Here is a 13050-nt window from a genome sequence, read left to right on the forward strand (position 1 = left end):
GAAATAAAATCCCAAATAAGAAACTACATTAGAGTTCAAAGTTAGGAAAGGCTTTGCTCTACTCTGTCAGCTGAAAAAAAATTGCACAACCTAAAAGTTGAGAATATGTTTTATTCTCAGCCTCTCTGATACCTCTGGGGACTGTTCCAAAGAGGTAAGGGAGGAGCCAGAATATATAGGAATTTTTGCACCAAAAAAACAGGTAGTCAGAACATCAAAAGATTACCGTTAATTAAAGAAAAAACAGACATCTCAAGTTAATGAATTTAGCACTTTACTATGCATGGGAAGATGCAGGAGTCTGGGCTCATTGAAATCATTTCTTTGATATGCACCTTAACGAACTGGAGCCAGTATCCTGTTTTCTCCACCCTGAATCCCCTGCAGCACCGTAAAGAAGGTGGCTACAGTGGCTGATGGCTTGATGGCCACAACATCCTTTGTTTACTGATATAGCAGGCAATATTCTCTGACTACGTTGCTCACAGATACAGGTGCACTTCCTTTCTGATAATTAGTGTTAGGCAGCTGATTGTGTATCTTCTCACCTTGGCTTCCAGAAAGCCCAGGGCTAAATCTGAAGCTCAGTGGTGGCCTGCTGTTGGCCCTTCAAATCCACATATTAACGGTGACTTTCCCTCCCACCTCAACTCTGCACCTTTATTTATAATTTGCTATCCAGCTTTCCTTTTACTGTTATATGATTATAGCCTTTAAAGTATGAGAGAGGAAATAGTAAGTACAAAAGAACAGATGAACAGGTTTTCCCACCTGTTTCTCCTATTGCCCAGTAAAATAAGGTTCCCATCAAGTTCAGTCCCCTCGGGGCACACGTTTTGCTACCTAGGCCTCTGCTCAGGCAATGGGTGAAGGATAGGGTTCCATAGTTGGTGGTCTCTGATTGGATGGAAGCTAGTACCTGACTCCAGGACAGCCCAGCCATAGGCTGGCTAGCTCCCAATGAGTTGGCTCAAGGAAGATATTCAGCCAATATGCTGTTAACATCCACTCACCCAATCCCACAACTCCCCAGGAATACGACGGAAGAAGGCAGACTTTTGGCATATCACTTTGACCTCTTTTTAGACAGAGTGTCACCGTATTTGCCTTTTAACTTGGGCTAAGGAATCCTCAACTAGCATATAGGATGTAGGAGGAATTTCTGTGTGCACATAAGATCACTATTTGCGTGTCCTCATTTGCTTAGATGGGTAGTAATATTAACAAAAGTGAAACATTGATACTGTATAATAAACCATGGCTACATTTGGAAGAGCCACATAACCCAATGAACCAATATTTTCTAAATGACCAATTCATGATGTTACCAAATCATGCATGAATAAAAGATCTATTCAAAGTGCAAGATAAACCAATGGAGTTTAGTGTAACTGAGTACAAAAGATTCATTCAAATGAATTTATGCAACTAAACTTTAAGAAACTACCTCTTCTCAAGTTTTAGCATAGTATCAAAAAAAGAATATCCACAACCATCTGAATTGTATGAGGCTGGATTGTCTTCATGTATTTCAATGAAAAAAACTGACAGATTGAATGCAGAAGCAGAAAGGAGAATGCAGAATTCCTGTATTAAGTCAAACTTTAATAAGACCTGCAAATGTGTAAAACAATGCCATTCGGTTTTTTTTCCTCTTTTTAATATATTTATTTATTTATTTTTGGCTGCGCTGGGTCTTTGCTGCTGCGCGCGGGCTTTCTCTAGTTGCCGTGAGTGGGGGCTACTCTGTTGCGGTGCATGGCCTTCTCATTGTGGTGGCATCTCGTTGTGGAGCACAGGCCCTAGGCGCTTGGGCTTCAGTAGTTGTGACGCAGGGGCTTAGTTGCTCCATGGCATGTGGGATCTTCCCAGACCAGGGCTCAAACCCATGTCTCCTGCATTGGCAGGTGGATTCTTTTTTTTTTTTTTAACATCTTTATTGGAGTATAATTGCTTTACATTGTTGTGTTAGTTGCTGCTGTATAACAAAGTGAATCAACTCTATATGTATACATATATCCCCATATCCCCACGCTCTTGCGTCTCCCTCCCTATCCCACCCCTCTAGGTGGTCACAAAGCACCCAGCTGATCTCCCTGTGCTATGTGGCTGCTTCCCACTAGCTATCTATTTTACATTTGGTAGTGTATATATGTCCATGCCACTCTCTCACTTCATCTCAGCTTACCCTTCCCCTCCCCGTGTCCTCAAGTCCATTCTCTATGTCTGCGTCTTTATTCCTGTCCTGGCAGGCAGATTCTTAACCACTGCACCACCAGGGAAGTCCCCAATGCCATTCTTCTCATTAAATTTTTTGTTCTGGAAAATAGAGTCGTTTTTCACAAAAATATGTTATTTATATTACCATGTCATGGGTTTACAATATTATTTTTAAACCATGTTATCTTTTAATGCATATAAGTAATTTAATATCTTGTCAGTTTTAATTCTTAACAAGGTAAATATCAATTGACATACCCTATATAACAAAAGTTCTTCAGGGTCCTCAATAATTTTATTTATTTTATTTTATTTTATTTTATTGGCCGTGCAGCACGGCTTGTAGGGATCCTAGTTCCCTGACCAGGGATTGAACCCGCACCCCCTACAGTGGAAGCTCGGAGTCTTAACCACTGGACCACCAGGGAAGTCCCTTTCTTTATTATTATTTATCAATAATTTTAAAGAAACCAACAAGTTTGAGAACCACTGCCATATTCATTGGAGTTACTCAACTGCAAAGACATTTTTAGTCAGCACATAGATTTTTTAATTTAAATAGTTATGTTTAATATATATTTGGAAAAATATAACAGATCAAACTCAGTATCACAGATATCTTTGCTTAGGATGAGACTACATTTATTTATGTAAAGTGAGGAATTGATTTAAAGAAAAATGTGATATAAATATTAGTACAAAGCTGATTATGTCAAAAATTCATAAGGATAGTACTCAAATGACTGGTCTTTGGGAAACACTGAAATAGTGATGGAGTTTTTTAATCGGGCAGACCTGCCACCAAACCTTACTATGTGGGTGACTTCATATGGAAAATGAATTATTGTGGTGATTAAATAAGTTAGCCTGTGTACAGATGTGCTTCCTGTCCTCCTCCCAGGGAGAGGCACCCAGCAGTCCAGCGTCAGGGAAGACCTGCTGCAATAGGAGGTAGGAGTCCTGGATTCGTGACCCAGCTGAACCACTGACCCACTGCCTGAACTGACCCCACCTTCCAGGCCTCAGTTTTCTCATCCAGAAAATCACAGAGTAGGATGTCATCCTCTCTCTGCAGCCTGCCAGTCCTACCAACCATGCTCTGATTAAAGGATTCAGCTTCAGGAGAATCACAGAATTGCAGCTGGAAAGGACTCAAGAGCTCCAAATATGTCTCTCTGCCAAGACCTCCCCACTCCCCACCCACCCCCCGCACTGATTTCATAAATGAGGGAACTGAGGCCCAGAGAGGTTAAGAAGCTGGGGACGAGGGGTTCAACAGGTACCACCCCAGGGTCCAGTGGGGAAATGAGAGTGCTTCCTCTACACTCTGATAAATGATTTAGATGTTTGGTGGTTTAGACACCACTCACGCTTTAGTAAATACTGCACAGTTCTGCTGGGGATACGAATCCCACTTCAGCCTAAGAAAATCAGTGCTGTTTTTTGGGAACACTGTGTCAACCAGATTGATGGATTGCTTCATGTTGCTAACTAAATCCACCTTGAAAGGCCAGTCGCCCCCTCTAAATTCCCCCAGGGAAAGCAGAAGAGATGAAATTGGCAAGGAGAGGATAGAAAGGGATGGAGGGGAGTGAGAACCATAGGAGAGGAGCAGTACCTTCCCTCTTTCTCCTTTCCGTCCCCCTTCCCCCTCTCTCTACCATCTCTGATGTAAGACGACACACCCCTCTCAGTGCCCAGCTTGCTCTACCCAAAGCTTCCCTGCAGCCTGGGCCAACTCGCAGCCACAAATAGAACCAGAATCCACTGAAAATAGCTCCTCCTCCCTTCTGCCCAGAGTTTCCAAGTGCTGCCAGGGATGCCCTGCCCCCACTAACCAGGTCCCAAGCAGGGAACTCTGGTCAAGGGACACCAAGACCAGGGTTAGGGACCATCTCAGGGACAGCAGTCCCAATAATAGTTGACTCTTATTAAGTGCTGGTTCCATGACAATACTGCTAGGAGCTTTAGTTCCCAGTAACCCAATGAGGAAGGGCCAGACAATCCACCCCATAATGCAGATGAGGCTCTGAGAGGTGAGGAACTTGCCCAGAGCCCTAGCCAGTGGGAGCGGGAGGTGGGGTCCACATGGTTAACTACTGTGCTGCCTACACTCCTCTCTCCATGTAACACGGCCGCATCAGCACCCTCCAGATCCCTGAGGCTGTGGGGAGCTCAAGCCATCCAGACCCTCCCTTGCCAGCTGGGGAAACTGAGACCCAGAGAGAGGAAAGTCTTGCCCAAAGGCACTCTGTAAACAAGTAAATCAAGCACCCAGGTCTTTCAGCTCAAAAGCCAATGGTTTTTGCAAAGGTTGAAGCAAACAGAGACTCCCTTGTTCCTTTTATGTAAAAGCCCCATCAGTCTTTTCTTTTTTCTTTTTTTTTTTTTCTTAACATTTCAACTTCCTCCCATTTCCCACCAGAGCAGAGAGCCTGCCCCAAACACCCGTCTGGCAGCCAGGCATCCTGAGATTACCTCTTCTTCTCCCTCTGCTCAGGGTGTTTAATGTTCTAGGGGAAGAGAGCAAACAGCAGGGCATAATCATGGGTGACACAGGCTGGGTTTCTCCTTTGCTAAGTATGAAGCAGACAGGACCCAGCAAGGGAAGAGAATTAGCAGGGATTTTCTGGCTCATTTAAATTCAAGGCCCAAAAGACACACGTTTTTCCTTACCCCTGAGAGTTAGATAAATTCTCTTCTACCCTAAGGTCCCATTTGTTTTAAAATAATTATCCGAAACAGTCTTAACCTCTAAGGTGATGACAAGAAAGACTAGACTAAGGCTGCAAAAGCTCTGCTGGAAAGGAATTAAGTTATTTAAGAAGTGGTCTAGGAGTATGAAAAAGAATCTTATACCCGGTGTCAGAGGATCTCGGCTCCATTCCCAGACCTGCCACACCTCGACAGTTTCTCCAATGTGTCTGAGAACCAAGCTGCCTCAGTTGCTCCAATGTGTCTGAGAACCAAGGAGTCAAAAGAGCATACACACTCAGTCTTTTGGTTTGTTACCAATGTTTGTGGAGTACCCGCTTTGTCAGCACAATGCCAAGCTCTGCAGACGCAACAGTGTGCAAGACAAAATCGGTCCCTGCCCTCCTGGGACTTATGGTCTAGTTGACAAGGCAAAGTCAACAGAAGGCAGATAAGTGCTCTGATGGAGAAGATACAGGATTTACAGCAGCAGTTATGTAGAGAACCCACCCACACTTGTAGTGGTCCAGGTAACATTGATACAGAGACTGGAAAGAAAGCTGGAGTTAATTGGGCAAAAGTCAAGAGAAAGATGACTCTTGAGAGGGAACAGCACGTGCAAAGACCCAGAGGCAAAAGAGAAACTATTCACCAAACCAAGCAACTGGAGCAAGTATAGGTTTATTTGGGCATCTTTCTGTGCTGCAGGCTTACCATTTTAAGATTAAAATTGTGCCGAAATTCTATGATTTGATGCTCTGTTAATCACAGGTGGCAGGCTAGATTCCATAATAGTTGCATTCTTCTAATATTACAAATTCCTTCATCAGCACCTCTAGGAAATAATCAACCCTGTTCCAACAAGTCTCTGGATGTTGACAAATCCTTTTATCGGATGTATGCCATCTGTCTCCCCGAGTCCTACATTCTTGACTTTTTAAGTTTGAGTCTTCTAGAACCTAACCCACTCCACCCTTCTTCATCAGGGCATACATGGCATAAAAGGGCAGCTGATGTGATCTGGGGGCCTTGGTCATTCAGGGAAATTACAGAATTATATCCAACCAGAGAGAAAAAATAATCCTGTACCCCTAGCCCAACAGCGTGAAAGATTGCCAACAAACACCTCTGTGGGAAATGCGGCTCTAAAGGCAGGAAACAGAGGATCAGACATGTAGCTGGAAATAAGGCTTTGCTTTCCACCAGTGAGGCTGGAAGAGGCTGAGTGACTTGCTCAGGGTCTTACAGCAAAGTGGCCAGGCCAGCTGTCAAATGCAAGTGATTGGCCTATAACTTCCGAATTTCCAAAATGTTTCTGAGGAATGATATTATGTAGCTATCATCAAAATAAACAGAACAAAACAAAATTTTCCTAACTGAATAAATTTGGGACATGCTGAGTTCAACAAAGGTAACCAGATTATTTTCTTTGCTGTAGGACTTCTCAGAACCTTGATATGCTGTTATACATAGTAACCGTTCAAGAAGACGTTATGGACTTTTCAGTTTCCAGAACTCGTTTGAGCTGAGGACATGTTTCTGGGCAACTCCCAGGATCTGGGCTCCTCAGAACCTACTTTGGTAAATACTGCACTAACTATCCCATGCTTTTGTAGCCTTTTATCCTTACATATAAAGGGAGTCCAATCTATATATTTTGTATGGATGAATGGATGGATAGCTTGACCATTTCCTTGTTGTGTGACCTCAGGTATATGACATCCTCCCCTTCTTTGAGCCCCAGTTTTATTCTCTACTACAGGGGCCAGCAAACTTTATCTGTAAAGGGGTAGACAGTAAATATTTTAGGCTTTGCAAGCCACATACATTTCTGTGGCATATTCTGCCTTCTTTCTTTTTTTCTTTCTTTTACCAACACTTTGAAATGTAGAAACAATTCTTAAATCTCAGGCCATACAAAAAGAGGCGGCGGGGGTATGGAAGAAGGGCAGGATTTGGGCCTGAGCCATAGTATAGAACCCGTGCTCAACAAAGCTTAACACATGTTAAGCATGAGGACATCCACCAGGTATTCTGTATTTTGTTATTTGTTGGTCCTCCTAAGCCACCTTAGGAGATGAAGACCAAGTTTCATCCCCTTTCTAGGGAAAAGCTGATGTCCAGAGAATGAAAATAATGAACCTCGTTTGCAGTGTTAGTGACCAGATGAGGTTGAAATGAAGACCCTTGAATGCCAGTCCTAAGTTCTGATGCTCATGAGAACAGATGCCCAACCTATACTGTGGACCTGTAGCATCTCTGCAATTTCTGTAAGAGAAGGGTTTAAGAGCAGTAGCTTGCTTAAAGGGAGGGACTAGGAAGTTCCTAGCTTTGAGACATCAAAGCTGCCTTTGTAAAACACATTTACAAATCACACACACTTTATACTTACAGTGGATGTTTACTTTGGTTGCTTGGGAGGGGGCTGAGAGAGAAAATGGGGTAAAACTCCCAAACTATCCCTCAGATCTGTCCTTGCTAGAGCTACTGTGGACCAAGTTCTTTGTTGGCCATTTTCAGTTCCCCAGCTCATTTCAGTTGCCCACCACAAACTAATCCTGTGAGGCAGGTAATATTATCACCATTGAACCATGGAAAAGGTGAGGCTCCAGGAGGTTAGTTAACTCACTTACCTGCCCCATATCTTTCAGGTGATAAATTATGGAATCATAGTTCCAGAGTCAGGGCCTGATTCTTTTATTTTTTAGAAAAACTTTTTGGCCCACACCACACAGCGTATGGAAATTTTAGTTCCCCAACCAAGGATTGAACCTGCACCCTCAGCATTGGAAGCTCAGAGTCTTAACCACTGGACCACCAGGGAAGTCCCAGGGCCTGTTTCAATACAACCTGCTGCTTTGAACCACATCCCTGGGCCTATGTTGGAATGATCAGGATACTCACAGTCAATTTCTTACAGTTTCACACTTAATTACGTAGATGATTAGATTGCTTGATAAATACTTCACATGTTCGTCTTCATTCAATCATTTTATGGACTGATACCGCGTGGTAAATATTTGAATCAAAATTGCTTTGGGTTCTTGGCTTAGAAATAGAGCCAAACAAATACGCCCAACTGATTTTTGACAAAGGTATAAAAGCAATTCAGTAGAAGAAAAATAGCCTTTTAAACATACATTGCTAGAGCAATTGGACATCCTTAGGCAAAAAAAATGAACATTGACCTAAATGACACACCATGTACAAAAATTAACTCAACATGGATCAAGGATTTAAATGTAAGATATAAGACCATAAAATTTTTAGAAAAGAAAAAAGGAGATCTAGGGTTAGGCAAAACATTTTTTAGACTTGACATCAAAAGCATAACTCATGAAAGGAAGTTAATAAGTTGGACCACATCAAAACTAAAACCTTAGGCTCTGCAAAAGGCCCTACGAAGAATACGAAAAGACAAGCTACAGACTGGGAGAAAATATTTGTAAACTACATATATGACAAAGAACTCTCAAAACTCAGCAGTAAAAATCAAATAATTCGATTAGAAAATGGGCTAAAGACATGAACAGACGCTTCACTGAAGAGAGTAGACAGATGACAAATAAGCACATGAAAAGATGTTCAACATCGTTAGTCATTAGGGAAATGCAAATTGAAACCATAGTAAGGTATAACAATAAACCTACCAGAATGGCTAAAATAAAAAATAATAATAACACCAAGGGCTGGTGAGGAAGCAGAGAAACTGGATCACTTATACATTGCAGGTGGGAGTGTAAAATGGTAGAGTCACTCTGCAAAAAAGTACAGCAATTTCTTTTCCTTCTTTCTTTCTTTCTTTCGTTTTGGCTGCATTGGGTCTTCACTGCTGTGCATGGGCTTTCTCTAGTTGCAGTGAGCGGGGGCTACTCTTTGATGCAGTGCGCAGCTTCTCATTGTGGTGGCTTCTCTTGTTACAGAGCACAGGCTCTAGGCGCGCAGGTTTCAGTAGTTGTGGCACGCGGGCTCAGTAGTTGTGGCTTGCGAGCTATAAAGCGCAGGCTCAGTAGTTATGGCACGTGGGCTTAGTTGCTCTGCAGCATGTGGGATCTTCCTGGACCAGGGCTCAAACCCGCGTCCCCTGCATTGGCAGGCAGATTCTTATCCACTGTGCCACCAGGGAAGTCCAGTATGGCAATTTCTTACAAAACTAAATATACACTTACAAATACCCAGCAGTTGTGTTCTTGGGCATTTATTCCAGAGAAATGAAAACTTATGTTCACACAAAAACCTGTACATGATTGTCCATAGCGACTTTATTCATAATAGCCCCAAATTGGAATCAAACCATATGTCCTTCAATGGCTGAATGTAAAACAAATTTTGGCACTTCCATACTATGGAATACTACTATTCAGTAATAAAAAGGAAGTAACAATTGACACCTGCAACAACTTCATGGGATCTCAAGGGAATTATGCTGAACAAAAAAAGCCAACTTTAAAAGGCTACATACAGGATGATTCTATGTATATAACATTCTTGCAGTGACAAAATGGTAGAGATGGAGAATACATTAGTGGTTGTCAGGGGTTAGGGAAGCAAAGAGGAAGGGAGAAGACTATGACTATAAAATGGTTGCCTGAGGGATGCTTGAAATGAAACTCTTCTGTAACTTGACTGTGGTGGTAGTCAAACAAACCTACACATGTGATAACATTGCATAGAACTACACACACACACACACACACACACACACACACACACACACGTAAAACTGGTGAAATCCAAATAAGTGGGTGGATTATATCAATGTCAATTTCCTGGTTGTGATATGGTACTATAGTAATAAAGGGGAAAATTGGTAAAGGGCATAGGGGCGATTTCTTACAATTGCATGTAAATCTACAATTATCTCAAAATAAAAGTGGTCTTTTTTTCTGGCCGTGCCACGCAGGATCCTAGTTCCCCAACCAAGGCTCGAACATGTGCCCCCTGCAGTGAGAAGTGTGGAGTCTTAACTACTGGACCACTAGGGAAGTCCTGAAGTGGTGTTTTTTTTTTTAATTCCTTTGAGTTCTTGGCCCAAGATGGTTCCTTTCAGGGGTAAAGGTGCATTTAGCATTCATTTGCCTAACATGGTCTCACCTGATAACTTTTAGCCAAGACTGGATATGTCAAGCACTGGGCTAAGCACTCTCCACAGATGATCTCTTTTAAGAGAACTTAATGAAGACAGAAACACTATTATTATATCTCCATTTAATAGATGAGGAAACAGGCTCAGCAAAGTCAAGTCATTTGCCCCAATCCACATAGTAAGTAAGAGTCAGGAACAAAACCAGAGCCTCTGAGTCCAAGACCCACACCCTTAACCCCTACACTGCTCCTCCTTGATTAGATGCCACATGGCATTGGTCTTTGGCTTAAGCTGGCCTTGAACCTGGGGCAAAAGGCTAGGCCTTTCCTTTGACTAGCTTCCAAGTGTGGCAGTACTACAGTGGAAGGAACACTAGATCTTTCCACTAGATTCCCCTAGACCATTCCAATTCCCAGGACTAAGTTTAAGTCCCAAAACCATCACTTGCAGGCTGTATGGCCTTAGAAAAGTCACTTGTGTCTGAGCTTCCTCACCTCAAATCAGAGCTTGTAATTCCAGCACTGCCAGTGGATCAAATGAAGTAATACATTTCAAAGGACTTGGGACGTCCAAAGGGGGCAGTTATTATTAATAACAGGGCACCATGAAATAAATTCTAAATATAGGCCACTTGCTCCTATTTATCTTCTGGCTTGACAGTAAATGTTCTGAGGGCATGGGCTGAGTTTTAACCTTTTATTTTATCCTAACCTCCCCTTATAAAGTGTTCACAAAAATAGTAGGTTTCTAAAAGTCCTTGTTAACTGCTATGTTGGTAGAAATGTGATCAGAATGCAAAAAGAAAAAGCAAAGTATTGAGGGTAAAAATGAAGAACTTGTTCTTTAACTACGCTTTTCTTATAAATTGTGAAGAGAACTGAGAACTGTCTCAGCCAAAAATTGGCCCCTGAATTTCTTTCCTTAAAACCCCAGGTAACTCCTTGTTTTCAGTTTTGGAAGTGTGGGTTCTATCTTTCTAGGGACAGGGAAGAATGTGAAATTTGCAAAGTCCTTTGAGGTACAGGATGTTCTTGTTATTTATACCAACCAGGATCTGTGGCTGTTTTTTGGGCAAGGTTTTTCCACATAAAATCAACCTTTTTTTTTTTCCCAGTTATGACAACCTTGCAAACTCACAAATTCCTCAGCTTTATTACTAATGCCAATAACACGGACTTTTAAAACTGCCTTTCATCTCAACATCTTAAGCAATGCTGCAAACGGTAATTAAATTTCAACACCCTGTTGAGGGAGGCATCAATAATTTAACCCATTTTCCAAACAGGTAAGCCCAGACTTACAAATTAGAGGCCTGCCCGTGGGTCACCAAGGATGGAAACGGAGAGGAGAGCAAAATCAAGAATTCTAGGCCTCCCAGCTCTTGGATTCACCAAGGTGTGGGTAGTAAGAGCCTGTGGAGATGCCCTCTCAGTAACCAGCAGTCACAGAGGTGCGGTGATTCCGAGGGGGGAGAAAAGAATAGGCCAGATTCAATGATACTTAAGAAAAGGAAGGAAGGAAGGAAGGAAGGAAGGAAGGAAGGAAGGGAAGAAGGAAGGAAGGAAAGAAAGAAAGGAGGAGTGGAGGAAGGAAGAGCTTAAAACTACTTAGAAAATACATTTATTTGATTCATAAAATCCATAAAACATGAAGGTAAAGAGGAGTGTGGGACTTCCCTGGTGGCACAGTGGTTAAGAACCCGCCTGCCAATGCAGGGGACAAGGGTTCGATCCCTGGTCCAGGAAGATCCCACATGCCACGGAGCAACTAAGCCCATGTGCCACAATGGCCTGTGCTCTAGAGCCCGTGAGCCACAACTACTGAACCTGCATGCCTGGAGCCCGTGCTCCACAACAAGAGAAGCCACCATAATAAGAAGCCACCACACTGAGAAGTCGGCACGCCGCAATGAAGAGTAGCCCCCTCTCGCTGCAACTAGAGAAAGCCTGTGCATAGCAACAAAGACCCAACGCAGCCAAAAATAATTTTTAAAAAAATAAGAGGAGTGCAATTGGAAGAGTAATGTTTAACCTGATTTATTTATTTATTTAAGCTTTGCTTTTATAAAATTTAAATTTTTTTTTAATTTTTTTGGCCACACCGTGCAGCATGTGGGATCTTAGCTCCCCTACCAGAGACTGAACCCATGCCCCATGCAGTGGAGGTGCAATGCCTTAACCACTGGACCACCAGGGAAGTCCCTGCTTTTTTTTTTTATATTGAAGTATAGGTAATGTACAATATTATGTAAGTTACAGGTATACAGTAGAGTGATTCACAATTTTTAAAGGTTATACTCCATTTATAGTTATTATAAAATATATTCCCCATGTTGTATGATATATCCTTGTAGCTTATTTTCTGCATAATAGAACCAGGATCCCACAAGCCATGCGATGTGGCCCCTCCCCCCCAAAAAAATTGCTGAGAAATGACACAGATTGGGGCTAATCTGTTACTATTCAGTCCTGTCCCAAATTTTCCTGGTATACCTGATCATAAACTGAGATATTGCCAATTATGTATAAACTGGGCTGCCTCCATGCCCTGCCAGCCCTGCTCTGAGTTTCTGTTGGAGAGCTAGAGGATTGTCAAAAGGCAAGGCATACTGGGCCTGAGGGCCTTTTTGGCAGCAAGGAGCAAGGTTTGAGCTCAGGAGAGGTGGCCAAGGGCCCCGCCAGGAGGGGCGCACAGTAGGTGTATGGGCTGTGGCCAGAAGGTTGAGAAAATGAGGCATTCATCCCAACAGTGTCAGGGATTGTCAGTGGGCATTGGTGGAGGAAACCGAGCCTAGGAAGCAGGAAGCAGAGACTTACTGTGACATGTGTCTATAGCCAGTGGAAGAGAGGCAGGCGGCTACAGAAAAGGAGACAGCCCTTTCTCCAGGCCCCTCTCACTATCTCTGCAAAGACTGCTTTGTGCCTTGTCACCGGTGGGCCACCCCAAGTGAGCTCTTGATGCCCAAGTGGAGTTGAGGGCATGTCAGTCAGAATCACAGGGTGCAGCTGGAGGCAGGGCAGCCTTCCCAGTTTGGCTGGTGACATCTTGAT

The sequence above is a fragment of the Orcinus orca genome, chromosome 15 (assembly GCF_937001465.1).
Source record: "Orcinus orca chromosome 15, mOrcOrc1.1, whole genome shotgun sequence".
In the NCBI taxonomy this organism is placed as follows: Eukaryota; Metazoa; Chordata; class Mammalia; order Artiodactyla; family Delphinidae; genus Orcinus; species Orcinus orca.